Source organism: Pan troglodytes, chromosome 4, assembly GCF_028858775.2.
Source record: "Pan troglodytes isolate AG18354 chromosome 4, NHGRI_mPanTro3-v2.0_pri, whole genome shotgun sequence".
Taxonomy (NCBI): domain Eukaryota; kingdom Metazoa; phylum Chordata; class Mammalia; order Primates; family Hominidae; genus Pan; species Pan troglodytes.
Genome location: NC_072402.2, coordinates 57,592,432 through 57,608,904, shown reverse-complemented (window position 1 = coordinate 57,608,904; position 16,473 = coordinate 57,592,432).

Here is a 16,473-nt window from a genome sequence, read left to right as displayed (position 1 = left end):
GTCACAGGCAAAATAATCAAATAGCTTAACTCCCTTCTTAATAGTCCCAAATATGTATCGTAAAATAACTCTAGTGCTTAGTATGCTGGGAGGAAAAAAACAAGTTGTAACTTCTAGTATGTACAATAGGACATTGTAATAAAGATATATTTTTGAAATAAGCAATGAAGAAAATGGATATGAAAGCATGCAGAATTAAAATGGATTTGCTTTGTCTCTTTAGAAATTATTGAAACAAGAACTACCAAGACGGAATTTATTACCCATGTTTTGTAAAATAGCACCACTTATCAGAGAATCGATGTGAGAATTAGCTAAGTGCTGGAAACCATTCCCAGGAGTCATGCCGACAATTCATCTTGCTCATCCTCTCTCTAAACAAAGCTTCACTTTTCTTCCTTAAGAATTCCCTTGGTCTGGCCGGCACAGTGGCTCACGCCTGTAAGCTCAGCATTTCGGGGGGCCAAGGCGAGAAGATAACTTGAGGTCAGAAGTTGAGACCAGCCTGACCAACATGGTGAAACCTCGTCTCTACCAAAAATACACAAATTAGCCAGGGGTGGTGGGACACGCTTGTAGTCCTAGCTACTTGGGAGGCTGAGGCAGGAGAATTGCTTGAACTCTGGAGGCAGAGGTTGCGGTGAGCTGAGATCGTGCCACCGCACTCCAGCCTGGGCGACAGAGCAACAGTCTATCACACACACACACAAAAATTCCCTCGTTCTGATGGCAAGAAAAGTGTTAAACCTGGTGAAGTATTTAGGGGTAAAATGTCATAGTATTTATAACTTACTTCCAAAGGGGAATAAATAAGTAAGATCATTTTCAGAGAGAGAAAAAGCAAATATGGTAAAACATTAACCACTGTTGAATCTAAGAAGGAGATACATGGATGTTCACTGAACTATTCTTTCAACTTTTCCGAATGTTTGGAAATTTTTATAATAAAAATTGGAGAGAAAGGAATGCACAGTGTAGCCATTTAAGGTCCATGAAAATATTTCCATTCACTCCAGAAACCCCTGAAAGCATATCCTAGCCTGTGAGCGTGATTTAGCATGTAATTCTAGGTTTATGGCTCCGGATGCCACACCTCTAAAATTATGGCTGAAGAAGAAGGAAGTGAAACTCGAAACTGCCCTACCCACCATAATTCTTCTGATACTGAGTATGTTCCCCTCCAGAGGTATGACTTGTACACTGAATGTTAACAGTAGTTTTCTACCTTTAGGACTGTTGTCTTAAGATTATTTATCTTTCTATGGCTGACTAGAAACTGAATTGCTATAGTGTGGAGATCAAAATGAGGAGCTTCCACAGATAATGATTTTCACGTAGTCTTCACACTGATGAGATTTGTGAAACAGGAAAAGTTTTCTAAATAGACTTGAGTCCACAAGTAAAATTTTATTTATCAAAATAAATGACAGTGTGGGTTTATTCATGGAGTGAAATCACAGAATTAGGATTTTCTCCTGGAAGAGTCATAGGTGTTTCTGGGTTATACATGTTTATATTTGCTACTTATGTATGTTTCTATTTCAGGAGCTTGAAGCAACAGATTCATCTCAGATCTTTTCCTCTCTCCTTGTCATCATCTTTCTTCTCCAGGGCCCATTACTTCCATCTCAGTATTTCATACTTGAAGTGTGGCTCTGAGCAAAGGACCACATCTTGTCTGCAGAGTGACGAAAGGAGCTAAAGCATCTCACAGCCCTCCTGGTTCTGATATCTGCTGAGCCTAATTTTCCATCTTTCTTTCTCTCCCTTTCTCTCTTTCTTTCTCTTTCTTTCTTTCTTTTTTCTTTCTTCCTTCCTTCCTTCTTTCCTTTCTTTCTTTCTTTCTTTTTCTTTCTTTCTTTCTTTCTTTATTTCTTTCTTTCTCTTTCTTTCTTTCTCTCTCTCCCTTCCTTCCTTTCCTCTTTCTTTCTTTCCCTCCCTCCCTCTCTCTTTTTCTTTCTTTCTTTCTCTCTCTCTTTCTTTCTTTTCTTTCTTTCTCTTCTCTTTTTTTTTTTTTTTGACAGAGTCTCTGTCTTGTCACCGAGGGTGGAGTGCAGCGGCACGATCTTGGCTCACTGCAACCTCTGCCTCCCAGGTTCCAGCGATTCTCAAGCCTCAGCTTCCTGAGTAGATGGGATTACATGTGTGCATCACCATGCCCAGCTATTTTTTGTGTGTGTGTTTTTAGAAAAGACGGGGTTTCATCACGTTGGCCAGGCTGGTCTTGAACTCCTGACCTCAAGTGATCTGCCTGCCTTGGCCTCCCAAAGTGCTGAGATTACAGGCATGAGCCACTGCACCCAGCCCCTCATTTTCATTCGCCAGCAAATTGTCTTGTTTACTCTTCTGACCTCCTGGGAACCCACCAGCCCCAGGATCTCTCTAATCAATAAATTAAATGCCTCCTCTTCTGAAACAGGAGCAATGATATTATCTCCGTTCTGTCTCACTCTCTCTGTCTTTCTCCTTTTCTACTAGCTTCCATTTCTGTAAGTCCAACAGATATCTACCTCCTGATTCCTAATATCAGCCATTAGGCTAGCTGACCTATTAACCTTTTCACAGTTGGCTTGCCTCTGCACCTGCCGTATCCATCATAGTTTTACATTTCCTGGAAACCAAAAGACTCTTAAAACATGTTTAGTAAATACTGTTTCCATTCTCCTAATGATGCACATTCATGGCAAGTGACAAGTCTAATGTGTTCAGCTGGACCTAGTCATAATCTCTCTGAACCCCTTAGGTACAGCCCCATGACTTCCCAGTTGCCAAATATTTTCATCCCCCTCACCATGAGCATCTGGTTTCAGATGCATAGTTAAAGATATGACCAGACAGACAGAGAAGCACCTCAGCAGAGCTTCCTAAAACACCTTCGGGATGACAGGCATTGTGTAGGCTCAATCTGCTGCTGCTATTATTAGAGTCACTTCATACTGACTAAGCTGTTACTGAGGAAGAAGTGGATTAAGACTTATGGAGTCTGAGTGGTAAATGCGTGACGCAGGGCTTTTAGGGCAAGATCAGTGGCATGCAGTTTTATTCAGCACCACACCTCAAATGCTCAGCAGGGCAACCTGTGTTAAGGGCACTCTCTAAGCAGCAACCAGGCAGTTCAAATGTTTGAATGACTCATCCTAATTGACCTTCTACTGCAGCCCAACCAACCTCAGGGATGGGCAGTCTGGCAGCATGGTGCCACAAGATAGGAAGCATGGAGCAAAGGAGGGGGAAGCAAGGCAGCTAACAAATGTCCACAGACTGGGCAGATGAGTCACATTGTCCCCCTGTGCCTCTGCTTCCCCATGAAGTTCAGGGACAAGAACACCTGCCTCCTATTTGTCTTCTGAGGTTGTTTTGAGGACTGGAGATAACGTTGGCCAACTGCTTAGAACTCTGAAAATTGCTAGAGCAGAAATACAAATGGAATGTCAAATCACAGTGGACATTTTGAACCCTAGCCTCTCCAATAGATAGAGGTGTGCCATTTAAGTCTTTAATTAATGCAATGTCATTACATGACAACCTAACTAGTAATTAGAGAGCCGTTAGATACAAAAAACTCAACTAAATTGTGATGTGCCTGCTTCTCAAGTACAGTCCTATAGATGGGGGCAGAGAAAGAAAGAGCCTTTGAGAGATGCATGCTGGACACTGTAATTTTTTGTAAATTTTTTGTAAATTTTTTGTATCTGTTCAGAGTGGGTATGGAAGAAGATCCCAGACCAGGTGCGATGGCTCACGCCTGTAATCCCAGCACTTTGGGAGGCCAAGGTGGGTGGGTCATTTCAGGTCCGGAGTTCAAGACCAGCCTGGCCAAACCTGTCTCTACTAAAAATACAAAAATTAGCCAGGTGTGGTGGCGTGCACCTGTAGTCTCAGCTACTCAGGAGGCTGAGGCAGGAGAATCACTTGAACCCAGGAGGCAGAGGTTGCAGTGAGCCGAGATCTTTAAAAAAAAAAAAAAAGAGGAAAGAAGATCCCACCACATTCCAACAGAGACAGCTGATGACAATCTACTTGATACTTGAGTTGGATCCAGAGTGGGGTGTGTACCTGCTGGCCATTTGCCATGGATCTGACTCATGGACCTGACCTGTGCCCAAGTGAACAGGGAGCAGCACTGTGGGCAAAAAGTACACCCAAGTGAAGTCCCCAGATAGAGCTGGCTTCTCCAGAGAGAGAATAAATAACGAATAAGAAAATTAGATATCTGGGCTTCATTTATTCCTACAGGAAACAGAAAAGAAAAATTGAGAAAAATTTACATCCTTAGAAGACTGCAAAGTAACTCACCTCTCTGAAGCAGAATCAGAAAACCATAGAACAGGTTGAGGTGGAAAGGCAATGGAATGAAAGGAAAAGGGAGATGAACTCGGATAGCAGAGTTAAAATTCATAATGGAGATAATGAAGAACAGAATTGGCAATGTGATGTCACCTTTCTCAAGGCAGTTTAGAACATGTTGCTGGGCATGGTGACACGTGCTTGTAGTCCTAGATACTTGGGAGACTCAGCTGGGAGGATTGCTTGAGCCTAGAAGTTCAAGACCAGCCTGGGCAACAAAAAAGAACACGTATTAATGTACTTAAATACATATGTGGCCTTTTACCCAACAAGTCATTTCTAAAAATTTAATAAGAGGAAATAGCAGTACAAATTTGCAATGATATAATATATGGAATGTTAATCAGGGCTTTTACAGTAGAAAAATCAAACAGAAAAGAACCTGAGTGTCCACCAATAGAGAAGTAGTTAAATAAATTATGGTATTAAAAGATCATAATATTAATATGAAAATAATATGAAGCAACTATTAAACTAATTTATTTAGCACAGAAAGATATTTATTTAGCACATGCTATGCTATTAAAGAGATATAATGCAGGAAACAAAATAATACATAGAGTAAGATAGTGTTTGTTTTTTTTTTAAAGTCTATGTGTGTATGAAGCATAGAAAAAGAAGTCCAGGCTGGGTGCGATGGCTCATGCCTGTAATCTCAGCACTTTGAGAAGCTGAGGTGGGAGGATCTCTTGAGCTCAGGAGTTCAAGACCAGTTTGGGCAACATAAGAAAACTTTGTCTGTACGAAAAATAAAAAATTAGCTGGGTGTGGTGGCACGCACTGTAGTCCTAGCTACTCAGGAGGCTAAGGTGGGAGAATTGCCTAAGCCCAGAGGGTTGAGGGTACAGTGAACCATGATTGCACACTGCACTACAGCCTAGGCAACAAAGCAAGACCCTGTCTGAAAAAGAAGGAAAAGAAAGCAAAGCAAAACAAGAAAGCAAGGAAGGAAGAAAGAAAGAAAGGAAGAAAGGAAGAAAGGAAGGAAGTCTGGAAAGACTGCATTGTTCACTTTTGCTGCATAACAGACCACCCTAAAACTCAATGGCTTAAAAAATAACAACCATTTCTTTCATGCATCATTTTGCAGGGCAGCAATTTGGGCTGTGTTCAGCTGGGCCGTTCTTCTAGTCTTAGGCTCATTCATGCATCTGTGGCCTGCAGCCGGTTGCCTGAAAACTGGTCCCACCAGTCTCTGCTCTACCTGGCCTCTCATTCCCCAGAAAACAAGGCTGGCTTTGTTCATAGAGTGCCCCCCAAGGTTCTGAGAGCAAGAGTGAATCCTGAGCTGATACCTGGTGTGCTACTTCTGCCACATTCTGTTGGCCAAAGTAAGTCACAAAGCTAGCTCCGATTCAAGACGAGAGCAAATAGACTCTTCATATCTTGTATCTCTTGATATAAGGAACTGCCAGGTCACACTGCAAAGAAGTGTGAATTCAGGAGAGGAAATAATTGTGGCCATTTTTGCATATAATCTGACACAAAGATACTATATTCTAAAATGTTAGCAGTGCATATTTGAGATATGAAATTACAGGTGATTTTTATTTTATTATTTAAATGTTTCTGTGCTAGCAAAATTTTTATAATAAGCATGTATTACTTTTATTGCCAAAATCAAGTTATTTCTATCTTAAAATTTTATTAAGAGGTTTTTTTGGGGGGGTGGGGGGATTGTTTGTTTGTTTGTTTGAGCCAGAGTCTGGCCCTTTCGCCCGGGCTGGAGTACAGTGGCACAATCTTAGCTCACTGCAACATTCACCTCCCAAGTTCAAGTGATTCTCCTGTCTCAGTCTCCCGAGTAGCCAGGACTACAGGTGCATGCCACCACACCCAGCTAATTTTTGTAGTTTTAGTAGAGACGGGGGTTTCCCCATGTTGGCCAGGCTGGTCTTGAACTCCTACATCAGGTGGTCTGCCCGCCTCGGCCTCCCACAGTGCTGGGATTACAGGCATAAGCCACTGCACCCAGCCTAAGAGTTTTTAATGGCATTGCAAAATTATCACAATATACTCTTAAGTTTAAAAGCATGATAAAAAAATCATGAAGTATATACATAATATATCCTAAAACATTAAAATATACAGAGAAAGGTCTAGAAAGAATTACAAAAATGTTAACAATGGTACTGTTTGAATGTAGGGTTATGAGTATTTTTATATTTTAATAAACTTTCTAAATTTTCTGCAATTAAAAGGAATTAATAATTAGAAAAAAGCAAAAAAGCAAAAAATAAAGTTTTTTAAAAGGGACATTTAAAGAAGGCTGGGCATTAATGTTCAGAAGACATCCTGGAAACAAAAATAATATGCCACACACCGAGAATCATTAACTCATTTCTCTGCACCTACAGCCTAATGATAGGAAGATATTTTTTGCTGAAAAACAGTGATGAGCTTGTTTGTCTACTTATACAGAAGTATTCAGAAAATGTCACTAATGTGGATTTGAAGAAAATTACAGTGTAAATCCACATTCTCCAACACAATAGAAACTCGCTATTTTATAGTTGTTGGCACTGCCCAGTTAATAATATAGCTTCTGCTATATTGGTTTATTATATCCGTTTCTAACTGATTGGTACTCCAGGCGCAGGAGTGATTGATTGACACCATTAACCTCTAACAGAGTGATCTCAGAGAAAGGCAGACTAGGGTAGGGCAAGAAAGACATCTAGGGCACAAAATTTAAGGAGGCACTCCTTTTTAAGGCCAACTCTATACTTGCATGACCCTGGGAGTGAATGTTCCCTTAAATTTTGCTTCCTAGGTATCTCTCTCTCCTCACTCTGATCCCAACCATGTCTTAGAGAACTGGTCTTACCTTTCTTAACCAGAACAGAAGTACTCTCCAATTGTGTTTTTCATGCTACGGTACTGACAATGTCTTAGCTGAGGCTCCCAAAAAAAAGAGCCTGAAGCAGAGGCCTTATGCGTGGGTGCCTTACCAGGAAATGCAATTCCAAAGAGCAGGAGTAAAGCTCCAGGGCAGAGAAGCAGAGAAGGAGAAAGGACCAATACCAAGATGATGTATCAAGCTGACCGCCAATAAACACAACTGATTTCCCAAGCCATAAGATTGTACCCCTGCGAAACCACATACACACCATCTCAGCATCATCTTGGGGAAGGAAAGGAAACAAAGGAAGAATTTATCCATTGACTCCCATCTTTCATTGGTCAAAATTTCTCCCTCAGGAGCATCAACTCCCCCACACTGCCAGGTCACACTTGAGCAGTATCACTCTCAGATCCAGACAAGAAGGACCGCTGCCCGGGGCTTCATGCTTCGGTTGTAGATCACAAACCCTGCCTCTCATCAGTAGACATACAGAGAAAAATCAAAGAGCATGTCTCACTTGGAATCCTGCCATCAGCACTGGCATGGCACAACCTCTAACCCTAAACACCTGCTCCTATGAGTAACACTCTTCTGGTCCCAGGGGAATACATCTTCTCATGGCTCTTCCATCCTCCAAACAAAAGGCAGCTGTGTCAAAATACCAAGAAGATTTGTAGAGTGTTCCACCACTGACATTGGAGGCCAGTGCCTTTTAGGAGTTCAGGACAGATTTGAGCAGCAGATCTGCTTAGGTAACAAAAAAGACCGATTTGTTACTTTGTCAAATCCTTCTCAGAGAGCATGAAAGCAACAAATTTTCCATAGTGAAGCATGTCCCAATAGCACCAAGCATTCTTATTTTTTTGGTGTGTTCCAATTAATGGTTCTGGAGTAACTGACGAATTAATGCTGTATTCACAATTGCATATGGTGGCAGAGGCACATTTTGTAACACCGAATAAATCGTTTTACTCTTAAATGTGTATTATCCCTCAGATCTGAATCCACCTATATTTTTTTTTGTGAGGCGTTACTGAAGCTCTGCAAACTACATTTTTACTTTCTGCCAATACGGCATGCTAGAGGGAGACTGCAAGGCCAGAGAAGGGAGGGGCTGGCTCCTCCCCCTGTTTACTGGATGTTCCTGTTGGCAACACCCCACAATAGCCCTTCAACGTGGCTGGAACTGCCACTGCTTGTCCAGTGTCCAGCTATTTTGCACAGTCCCAGAACCAGCCTCATGACACCCCTTTGGAGACATCAGCACTACCCAGGCAACGCCTCCTGTTCAAAACCCGTGCCCCAGTTCTGCAGGGTTCTGAGCTTCTAGTTTCTTCTTTCTGCAGATGATGGCTTCTGCAGATACTATGTGCATGTACCTTCATGTCACCTTTTCATTTTTTTAGTCCTCTGATACCTGTTCAACCGATCCCTTAATTTTTGCTGTGAAAACAACTAGTGTGGCTTCTGTTTTCCTAACTGCCCCGATCAATACTGTGGATCTAAATGTGGGAAGCAAGCAACATGACAATTCTTTACAGTGCAACTACGTGGACAGAGTGCACTGGGATTGTGAATGGCTTTATTTTACAAACTTATTTCATATAAGAGCTAATTAAACTGTTAACGAATTGAATAAACTTCCATTTTATTAAGATACTTTAAGTTTGCATTTTTTATATTAATGCATTGTGATTTGAATCGATTTGGTCTTCTAGTTTTAATAAATGGTCTTGAATATTTTAGAAGAAAAAATACCTTATTTTAAAAACATATTATTTTAGAGTTCCCCACAGAGAGAGAGAGAGAGACAGAAAGAGATTTATTTCAAGAAATGGGCTCAGGCGATTGTGGGGGCTGGCAAGTCTGAAATCTGTAGGTCAGGCCAGCAAGGCTGGAAGCTCTTGGGCAGGATTGATGCTGCAGTCTTGAGGCAGAATTTCTTCTTGATGGAAACCTCAGTTTTTGCTCTTTAAAGGTCTTTCAGCAGGTTGGATGAGGCCTACTAACATTATCAAGGGTCATCTCTTTTACTTAAAAGTCAACTGATTGTAGACATTAACCACATCTACACAATACCTTCACAATAACACCTAGATTAGTGTTCACTTGAATAACTGGCTAGTATAGCCTAGCCAAGACGATACATAAAATTAACCATCTCACATATATAAAATAATTTTTCATTTTTAAAAATTCACTTTATATTTTTGTAAATATATTCAAAATTTATGTACTTGAAAGCTGTTATATTTTATTTAGAAATAATACAAAAGTAGAGCTCAGAAAAAAAACAAATGGCTTACCCACACCAAAATGTTGGCCTGCTGGTTAACCTCTTCTGCCTCAACACTACCTCCTGCCTCCACAGACCCATCCCTAACATTTACAGGGCCTGAGGCAAGCGTACACCTGAAGCTTACTCACATTTTCTTTTTAATCAATAATTATAATCTCCATTTGGTACAAAATTTGCAGTTGCAGAAATTTTATCTATTTGTTCAAGTTGTGTGGTTGTGTGTTTGATGAGAATAATTTTCTTGCTTATTTTCATTGTTTTTGATGAGTAATTAAATCTTTGTTAAACTTAGAATTTGTAATGTAATGTCTTGTTTGCTAATTTTATGATGATCATACTCAACTGAAGGCTGGTTATTTTCCTTGTTTTCAGGTTTTGAAATTTAAGTAGATCGCAATCTCTTTGAGGATTTTCCATTTTGGAAAATCTTGAATACTTTTGCTCAGCATGCTCTAATTTGGCAATGTCCCTTAAACATGTGGTGAACAGAGTATAAAAACATTTATGGCCCTTGGTATATTCTGTCAAATTGCTTTATAAAAACTCATAATCACTTATGTGAATACTTTCATTTATTACGTTTTTTGGCAGATTTGGTCAACCAAATTGATGGTAGGCCAAAAATGATACCTCGTTTTTGTTTCAATTAGTGGTGAGATGGGCAAAACAGTTTCTCAATGTGTACTTAAACCAATAATTTGTATCACAAGGCATATGAGTATTTATAATTCCTGGCCAAGTAATTCTACCTGTCAATTTATTCTAAGGAAATAATCTGTACTAAGTATAAAAATTTTTTTTCTAGAGTTAATGATGTTGGAAAAGTGAAACCAATGTTCAATTCTTGGGAACTTATTGTTTAATTATAATAAATTTATTTATCAATTTTATGCAGTCCCTAACAATTACCACTATATTAAGGCTATACACCATCATGGGGTGGCAGGGTGGAAGAAACGGGCAGGGAGACTCATAAGGGAAAAACAAGAAACACAAAAAACTCAAGATACTAATTAACTGGACATTTTAAGTACAGTGAAATTTTAAAGGGTGCATTAAAAAGGCTAGAAGGAAATTCATCAGAATATTACTGGTAGTTATATTTAGGGTCACAGGATTACAAGCATTTTCTTCTTCAATTGCCGTACAAAATTTTCTATAAAACGGTTCTATAACGTTTTCATTGGAAATAAAAGTTTTTTTTTTTAAAGGACTCCTTATACCCCACCAAAAATTTTTTTTTTTTTTGAGATGGAGTTTTGCTCTTATTGTCCAGGCTTCATGATCTTGGCTCACTGCAACCTTTGCCTCTGAGGTTCAAGTGACTCTCCTGCCTCAGCCTCCCAAGTAACTGGGATTACAGGCACCCACCACCACACCTGGCTAATTTTGTATTTTTAGTAGAGATGGGGGTTTCATTATGTTGGCCAGGCTGGTCTCGAACTCCTGACCTCAAGTGATCCACCCTCCTCGGCCTCCCAAAGTGCTGGAATTACAGGCGTGAGCCAACACACCCGACCCCACCAAAACTTTGAACTCATAAAAAATCTGTATTATATAGAGCTAAATGAAATATTCAACTTTCATCACTTTCTTAGGATAACTTTGTTTCACAGAATTATTTACTGTGAAGGTAGAGACCATGTGACGAGGACTCCATCAGATTTTCTTTCACGACCTCCAAACGTCTTTGTGTACTGGGTGGTCCGTTCCTGCTCTCTTAGAGAAATATCCTGCCCATTTTCCAAAAGTAAGTCTCCCATTTCTCCTTAGTTTAACTTTCGGCTTTCTCACAAAACTTTGCACCATTAATTCTGGCCTCTCTTGTGCATTTGCCCCAATTTTCACTGGATCCTTCCCTAAAGGGTAATGATGTTGAGCCTCTTCTTGTGTGCTTACTGGCCATTTGTATTTCTTCTTTAGAATCCTTTGCCCATTTTTTAATTGGGTTGTCTTCTAATTTTTTAGTTGTAAGAGGTTTTAATAATTCTAGATATAAGTCCCACACTTGCCACAGCACTGTCAGCTGATCCTACAGGAAGCTCTAGAGCTGGAATAGCCCTTCAGAGTTGTTCTGTATTGAGGCAAGAGGGGTTGTGCTTCTCTAGTCATTGGAGGTAGGCTCTACCAGGGATGAGGGGAAGTAACCATGGCAATTCAGCTCTCTTCTGCCAGGACATTCCCCAGAAAGGGATGGAGCTGTAAGCAGTCGTCAATCAACACCTCCCTCCTTCAGCTGGGGAAATGAGTGCCTCCGTCCTGAACGGGAAATCTGTGCTGGATGGTGCATACCAAAGCAACTGCTACAGCTCGACTGTTCCAACGCCAGTGCTCTGACACCAAGTGGGTGTCCTACAATTCAATTCAGTTCTGATACTAACCACCAGGAGTTGGCACAAAGTCCTTCACAAGACTGCCCCCACTTCAGACATCAGCTGAAGTCTTGGGGCCACCCCCACTTCTGACTAGCTGGCTATAACCTTGGGGGTTCTCATGACCCCCTCAGGTTCAATAACTTACGAGGATAACTCATAGAATTCCTTAAAACATTATACTGATGAGGCCGGGCGCGGTGGCTCACGCCTGTAATCCCAGCACTTTGAGAGGCCGAGACTGGCAGATCACGAGATCGAGACCATCCTGGCTAACACGGTGAAACCCTGTCTCTACTAAAAAAATTAGCCGGGCGTGATAGCGGGCGCCTGTAGTCCCAGCTACTCGGGAGGCTGAGGCAGGAGAATGGCGTGAACCCGGGAGGTGGAGCTTGCAGTGAGCCGAGATCACACCACTGCACTCCAGACTGGGTGACAGAGCGAGACTCTTGTCTCAAAAAAAAAAAAAAAAAAAAAAAAAAAGAAAGAAAACAAAACAAAAAAAATTATACTGATGATTACAGTTTTACTGTAAAGCATACAACTCAGGAAAGCCAAATGAAAGAGACACACAGGGCAAGGTCTGGGGATGGCGGGGAGGACACAGCTTTGATGCCCTCTCCTCGTGGAATCTGGGCATGTCCTCCCTCCAGGACATCAGTGTTGCCAACCAGGAAGCTCCTCTGAGCATCAGAGTCCAGGGTTCTTTATTGAGGTTTCATTACACAGGCATGATGGATTAAATCACTGGCCATGTAATTGAACTCACTGTCCAGCCTTCCTCCCCTCCTTGGAGGCTGGATGGCTGAAATTTCCAGTTCCCTAATCACAGGCTTGGTTTCTCTGATGACCAGCCCCCATCCTGAGGCCATCAGGGCCCCTCTCCCTCTATCACTTGGATAATTCCAAAGATTTTTAAAATCCCTGTGTCAGGAGCAAGGGACAAAACTCAGATAGTTTTTATTATGCCACAGCTCATTGGCATATTAATAATTCTGGGATAGTCTGTAGGTTAAAAAAAAGATTTAACTTTGCTTAACCAGTTCTTCCTCAATTTATTTGGCCATGGAGCCTCATTTTGTAGACCCTACTTTTTCCTCCCACACAATACCTGTTAGTACCCTTTGAAAACACTCTTTGGGGAACAGTCCTCGAATCCTTATTCCTCTGTGCTCTGAGGCTGCACTCCTAAGTCCCTGATGGCAGGATAGGCTACATCATGTGTAGGGCCTAGTACAAAACCGAAGTGTGGGGTTCCCTGTTCAAAAGCTACTAAGAATTTTAAGGCAGGCCAGGCATGGTGGCTTATGCTTGTAATCCCAGCACTTTGGGAGGCTAACGCAGGAGGATTGCTTTAGGCCAGGAGTTCAAAACACCAGCATAAGTGACATAGGGAGACCCCATCTCTTCCAAAAAAAAAAAAAAAATCAAGGCAGGAGCAGTAGAGCATTAGCCACTCATGGTTCCTCTGAGCACAGATCGCGTGCCCGTGAAGCCAGCCCGACCTGATGGACTCTCTCCTACTGTGTTTTCTATCTCAAGAATGACATCATCATCTATAGTGTCTCTGACTATCACTCTTGACTTTTCTTCTCTCTCTCCCCTAACAGCCAGTAAATCACCAGGTCCTGAATTCTCCCACTTAAATACCTCTCAAACTTGTCCACACCTCTTTATCTCCCCTGCCAGCCTTCCTAATGCAGGCTGTCATCACCCTCACCTAGATTGCTTCAGCTTCCCCCACTCACTACTGCCAGCTCCCTCCTCCACTAAGCCTGCCAGGATATCTTTCTCAGGAAGCAAATCTCATCATGATTCCTGCCTCTTCTCCCTATCTGTCCCACCACGCTTGCAACAACACCTCAATGGTACTCCTTGCTTTGGGGATAAAGTGTAAACTCTTTAACATGGCTCATAGGATGCTTACTGCTGACTCTTCAAGTCTCACCTCTCACCATGACTGTTTTCCTCCTGGGGCCATTTTTTTCTCCTCTGTCCTCCATGTATCATAAGGTAGAGCCTCAGGCGTAGAGTCAGACATCATTAAAAAAAAAAAGGTCTCACAGGAGAATGGGACCAGCTGTACAGCAGGGACTCACTGGCTGTGGCACATGGCCTGAGGACCCACAGCTGCTCTCCTGGTGGGCATAGGGTGGGGACAAGGGCAGCACAGTGCAGTGGCTAAAAGCAGGGCTCAAGAACCAGGCTGCCAAGACACTTAACACTTTTCCACCTCAGTTTCCTCATCTGTAAAAATGGGAATAATAAACATATCTACCTTAAATTATGGATGAAATGTGGACATTCCCTGGCAAGCAACCAGCCCCATGTAAGCATTCTGGCACAGCTCAAATTCATGCCTGCTTCTTTCCATTCCTGTCAGCCAACTACTTTTCCACTAGTGTTTCTCATGCTCATGTCCTCCACTCATGGTTTCTTGCTCAGGCCTGGACTCCCCCATAGCGTCTGCATGTTGCTTTCCCTCTGTATGAGCATTGCTTCTACTCCAGTGTGTCAGCAACACAGCTCTCTCTTGAAATTTTCTGAACTCCTCAACAGAAAGAATCTGATTTGTCCAGAAAATCACTGCAGCGCCCGCGGGGCCAACTTACTGCAATCAGCTGAAGCAGGCACATGTGGATAACAGCACGACTGAAAACCACCACCTGGGATTGCTTCCACCTGTGGGGTTCAGGCGAAAAACCTCTCAGAGGGCTTGGTTGGGTGGAGCTGGCATTTTGGGTCAGAACCCATTCAGCATTCCCATGGGCTTGAAGCTCTGTGCTATCTCCACCTTATATCAGTGCCTTCCCTACCGTTCCAATTCTTCCCTTTATTATTTATTTATTTACTTATTTATTATTATTATTTTTGAGACAGTGTCTCACTCTGTTGCCCAGACCTGAGCACAGTGGTGCCATCTCAGCTCACTGCAACCTCTGCCACCTTTCAGGTTCAAGTGATCTTCCCACCTCAGCATCCCCAGTAGCTGGAATCACAGGCACCCATAACCACTCCTGGCTAATTTTTGTGTTTTTAGTAGAGACAGGGTTTCACCATGTTGACCAGGCTGGTCTCGAACTCCTGGCCTCAAGTGATCCACCCGCCTCAGCCTCCCAAAGTGCTGGAATTACAGGCCTGAGCCACTGCACTTGGCCTTTATCTTCTTTTTAAAAATTTTGGTTTTGGCAGGACACGGTGGCTCATGCCTATAATCCCTGCACTTTGGGAGGCTGAGGTGGCTGGATCACCTGAGGTCAGGAGTTCAAGACCAGCCTGGCCAACATGATAAAACCCCATCTCTACTTAAAGTACAAAAAATTGGCTGAGCATGGTGGCACGTGCCTATAATCCCACCTACTCAGGAGGCTGAGGCAAGAGAGAATCACTTGAACCCAAGAAGTGGAGGTTGCAGTGAGCCGAGATCACGCCACTACACTCCAGCCTGGGCAACAAGAGCAAAACTCTGTCTCAAAAAAAGAAAATTTTGTTTTCATATATTTTGTATAGAAAAAGCATGCATTACCTTCTTTTTTTTAAATACTTCTTATCAGTCTACATTAACTTCTGTGAAAATACTGCCTGCATTTTGGGGTAAAAAAATTCTAAAAACAATTTCAGTAATATAAGAAATATCCAACTTAAATAACAAAGAACTACATCCAAATTACTGCTGCACTAGTTATTTCCACGTTTTCCATGTTTTTAAAATAACCATCTTACTTGGTACTATACACTCAAAGAGTAATTGTGAAAAGTCAGACAATTCAATATGCCTCTAAAATCTCATTGAAAATGTATTGGCACTGGCTCAATTATAGGTGCACTTGCAGTAACAGAATGTGAATAAACTTCTTTTAGACCATGTGAGAAAGTAAAACTTATGATTTATTAAAATATATATACACTAAATTTTAAACTATCCAGATATGCTGTATGGAACAGAAAGTAGACATGATTTTATATAATAAGACGTGTGTCCTTGTCAGTTCATACAATCATTTCACATCTGAATACTGAAAGACAATTAAAAAGCACATTTAGTATTGCACCCTTTCATGTTTGTTTCTTTCCCACACTTTTCTCTCCAAAATCTTATTATGAATAATCTCAAAAATGTAGAAGAGTTGAAAGGCTCATCCAGTGGTCACCCATACACTCACAGTTGATTTATCCATCCTCCTGTTGATGGATACCTGCACCATTTCCAGTTTGGGGGTACTATGAATAAAACTGCTATGAACATTCTAGTAAAAGTCTCTTTGTAGATATATTATTTTATTTTGTGCTTTGAATGAATAGAAGTTTTTTATTTTAATGAAGCCCAATGTATCAACTTTTCCTTTTTATGGTTAATTCATCTGTATCCTAGTTATAAATTTTCTGCCTACCCCAATTCCATGAATATATTTTATATATTTTTTTAGAAGCATTATAGTTTTGTCATTCACATTTATATCTATGATTTAATCATAAGTTCATTTTTGAGCATATTACAAGGGTCTTCCATGTAACTATTCAATTTTTTCATTTATTGAAAAAAAATTACCCTTTTCCCACTGAATTGCATTGGTGACTTTATCGTAAGCAAGTAACCATGTGTGCATGGA